Here is a 5,140-nt window from a genome sequence, read left to right as displayed (position 1 = left end):
TTCATTTTGCAAACAATTTGTTTGAGATCATGCAAACCAAGCATCGCTACCATCCTGAGATCAAAGGTCAAACAGAGGGCGTGAATAGGTGGGTGGAAACTTACTTTGAGACAATATTTCCATGATGCTTGGGATGAACGCTCAGCTTTACTCAAGTTTTCCTACTATTAATAGTACTACTCATCATGAGAGTATTTGAAAGATCCCTGCCCCTTCCGCGTAACGAAATCGGGGATGCTAGCAATAGAAGTAGCACTTCTTGCAAAGGGTAGAGCCTCTCACTTGGGGCCTTGTCCCCACAGATATCCGGACAAGAGACTAATCCCTTGGTTCTTCCAAAACCACCATTTCCTCATATCGACGACACATTAATTCACATTCACATCCATTTCCTCATATCGACGACACATTAATTCACATACACATTCACATTCACATCCATACATCCACATCTACATGCATACATCCATTTTCACATCCTCATTTAAACATCCACATCCCATATCCACATTCATACATACACATCCATATCCACATCCATACATCCACATCCACATCCACATTCACATTCAAACATCCACATCCACATTCTCATTCACATCTATACATCCACATACATACATACATCCACATCCGTATCTAGTACATCCATACATCCACATCCACATCCACATCCACATTCACATTCACATCCATATATCCACATCTACATGCATACATCCATTATCACGTCCTCATTCATATATCCACATCCACATACATACATACATCCACATCCACATTCCCATTCACATCTACATCCACATACATACATACATCCACATCCGCATTCCCATTCACATCTATACATCCACACACATACATACATCCACATCTACATCCACATTCACATCTACGCATATACATCTTCATGCATACATCCATTTTCACATTCATACATCCACACTCCCATCTCCACATTAACACATCCACATACATACATCCATTTCCACATTCCCATTCATATAACCCCATATGCCTTCACATCTAATCTTTTACATCACATCCATTCTTGCCCTATCACAACCCATATACATCTTATCCTATCACATACACTTCTTGCCTCATCTCATACACATCCTATCACCTCTTATCACATCTTATACACCTCTTATCACATCCTATCACATCTCACATCTTAATTCATCTTATCACCTGCTACTAACTTATTTCATAAGCATCTTATCACCTCTTATCACATCTTATACACCTCTTATCACATCCTATCACATCTCATATCTATTTATAAAATACAAGAGAATTCTTATATTTGATATAAGATTTCTTTACACATTTATTTATGCATAAATTCCATTTAAGGAGATTAATACTTTCGAAGTAAAAATCAATCTTTTATGCATCTTCCTATGCATAAATTCATTTTAAATGCAAATGACACTTTTGAATTAAAATTCAATCTTTTATGCATCTTCCTATGCATAAATTCAATTTAGATGAGAATGACACTTTTGAATCAATCTTTTATGCATCTTCCTATGCATAAATTCAATTTGGTAGGAATTACACTTTTAGAATAAAAGAATTTCTCTTATGCATCTAAGTTATGCATAAAATCCATTTATGATAAAAATCACACTTTTAGTATAAAAAGAATATCTTTTATGCATACTTCAATTCATGAAATCCAAATATGATAAAAGTAGAACTTTTATAATAAAATAATCAACTCTTATGCATACTTCTATGCATGAAATTCAATTGTGATAAAAGTAATACTTTTATAATGAAATAATCAACTTTTATGCATACCTCTATGCATGAAATCCAAATATGATAAAAGTAACACTTTTATAATAAAATAATCAACTCTTATGCATACTTCTATGCATGAAATTCAATTGTGATAAAAGTAACACTTTTATAATAAAATAATCAACTTTTATGCATACCTCTATGCATGAAATTCAAATATGATAAAAGTAACACTTTTATAATAAAATAATCAACTTTTATGTATACCTCTATGCATGAAATTCAAATATGATAAAAATAACATTTTTATAATAAAATAATCATCTTTTATGCGCATACATCTATGCATGAAATTCAATTATGCTAAAAGTAACACTTTTATAATAAAATAATCATCTTTTATGCATACCTCTATGCATGAAATTCAATTATGCTAAAAGTAACACTTTTATAATAAAATAATCATCTTTTATGCATACCTCTATGCATGAAATTCAATTATGCTGAAAGTAACACTTTTGTAATAAAATAATCATCTTTTATGCATACCTCTATGCATGAAATTCAATTATGCTGAAAGTAACACTTTTGTAATAAAATAATCATCTTTTATGCATACCTCTACGCATGAAATTCAATTATGCTAAAAGTAACACTTTTTTAATAAAATAATCATTATTAAAAAAAACTTAACATTAATCAATTAACCATTCACCTAGGATAGAGAATGGTTGGTTTTGTTAGAGAAGAGAGGGGAATGCCTTTTGTAATGAGGCCTAACATTATAGAGAAGACATAAAGCATAAAAATCATTTGAAACCATAAATATCCATAAAATAAGTGCAAGAAAAGAAGAATCACCAACTTATTAATGACTTTGATAGCTTTCCTTTGGCTTGATGGTTTGAGGGTTCAACTCTTGTTTGAACAAGAGTGGCCACCAATCTTTGAATGTCAAAAACTAATGAATTATTAATAAATTCATAGTTCTTGGCTTGGGTGGAGTAGAGTAACAATGCATTAAATATTATTGAGTTTCAACAAAGGGGAAGGCCTCTATTTATAGGAAAAAGTGAGCTCCTAACCAAACAAACTGATTCTAGAATTTTCCAACTCAGTTTGGTCAATTTTTGACCATTTTTAGGTTAGTTGAGCTAACTTTTTGCAACTAGACTTGAATTAGAAGAGAGGAGAGATAAAATATCTCAATTTTTATGAGTTTAAAACTCATTCAAGCATGTGAAATATGCACCTCCTTTAATGGACTCCCCTTCCTTACATATGTGTCAAAATGGAATCATTATACCCAAAATATCTCATATTTTTAATATTGCTCATAGTTTTTTACTAATAAACCTTGTACATTTTCAACTCTTCATCTTGTGTGAGCATTTACTCATTTTTGGATACCCAAAATATCTCATATTTTTAATATTGCTCATAGTTTTTTACTAATAAACCTTGTACATTTTCAACTCTTCATCTTGTGTGAGCATTTACTCATTTTTGGATACCCAAAATATCTCATATTTTTAATATTGCTCATAGTTTATTACTAATAAACCTTGTATATTTTCAACTCTTTATCTTATGTGAGCATTTACTCATTTTTGGATACCCAAAATATCTCATATTTTTTATATTGCTCATAGTTTCTTACTAATAAACCTTGTACATAGTCAACTCTTCATCTTATGTGAGCATTTACTCATTTTTGGATATCTTCTTTTACAAATTGGATTTATCTCCTCCCTACACATGGATTGATGCTATTGGCCCATAGGAACCTTAATTGGACCATAATCCAAAAATTTCTGAAAATCTAGACCCTTAGGCTAAGGTCCTTTATACCCATTTCCAATAAATTCCAATTGCACATTGGAAAGTTCTTTTTGAATTTCTGTTTCAGGGAAATTTATTTTAATAATATGAGAAATTTTTCTATTTAAAAATATTTAAAATTTGAATATTATCTCTCTAGAATATTTTCTCTCTCTATGTCAAAATAGGCAGAGACAAGATCTTTTATATTTCTGAAGAGGGGAGTGACTATAGGGGAAGATGCTGGACATCTTGAGAGGCTGGGGAGGAATCTTACACTTTTCAACCTGATAAGGTAAGCCTCGTGGGTTACTTCAACTTGCCTATCAATTCTGGAGGGGAAGTAGATCCATATTTCTGTGGATCTCAATATGGGTCTTCCACACACAAAGAAAGGTTGAGATAGCTTATATGTGGTTTGTGGATAGTGACAAGGGAGGTGGCACATTTCATCTCTACCAAGGTCAAGTATATGACATCCGTGGTTGTGCAAGGCCATTGGTGGTTCATGTATTCAGGTTACATGGTGTACTACAACGTATTGCAAGTGACTGGGATGTCAAATTCATGAGTTCATTTTAGATAACTTTGTTTGATATCATGCAAACCAAGCCAACGCCAAGCATCACTACCATCCCGAGATTCAAGGTCAAATAGAGATCACGAATAAGTTTACACTTAAAAAGTGTGTGGGATGAATGGTCAGCTTTAGCCAATTTTTCCTACAATAGTACCTCATCATGAGAGTATTGGCATGCCGCTTTCTAAGGCATTGTGTATAGTTAGAAAGGGTGAATGCATGCCGCGCTGCCTTTTGCGGCACTGTATATGGTTAGATGGTGAATGCCACCTTTTGAGGCATCGCGTATGGTTAGAAGGCAACTGCACTCATGATAGCTATCAAGCAAAAGGGAGTGAATCCAAATGCAAAAGAGGAAGTGGAGATAGTGAATGCTCTTCTCCAAAAATTCGAGGGCAAACATGAAAGTAATCTCAAGTGAGAATGAAACATTATGCCAATGCCCATAGGGAGACCTTTGGAACTCCAAGAAGGAGATTGGGAATTGAAGCTAATGGATTGTGTGTTTGTTTTATACTAGCATTGCAAAGAGGATGATATGGTTGACAACAAGAAACAAATGCATGAGGGCATGGCTGAACTATAGGATGAGTTTCATGATATGCTTTAAATTCCAAAGATTCTACCAACAAAAGGAGATTTATCTGATCAAGAGATGATGGCTATTTTACATGCCATCAAGAAGTGGCATCATTACCTTTACGATATGATGTCATTTTTATGTGAGAAGGGAAGTAATTCTCTCCTGACCGAATCCGTCTCCTAAGCAAAGAAGGTGGTTGGCAACCTTGCAAAATTATGATTTTGAGATCACCTATATAAACAACAAAAGGATAATGTGGCGGCAGCTGAGCCTCTATCAAGAATGTGGGCACTTTCTCTCTCGGATATTTCCAAAGTACACAAAGATTGCATCATGGACATTCAAAAGGAATATCTCTTAAATACAGATGGTGAAGAAATTATGACTTGGTTCTCATAAAGAGT

This window comes from Cibotium barometz, chromosome 44 (assembly GCF_041138505.1).
Source record: "Cibotium barometz isolate CiBa-2024 chromosome 44, ASM4113850v1, whole genome shotgun sequence".
Classification (NCBI taxonomy): Eukaryota; Viridiplantae; Streptophyta; class Polypodiopsida; order Cyatheales; family Cibotiaceae; genus Cibotium; species Cibotium barometz.
The sequence above is the reverse complement of the archived record's forward strand: the minus strand, read 5'-3'. Positions refer to the sequence as shown.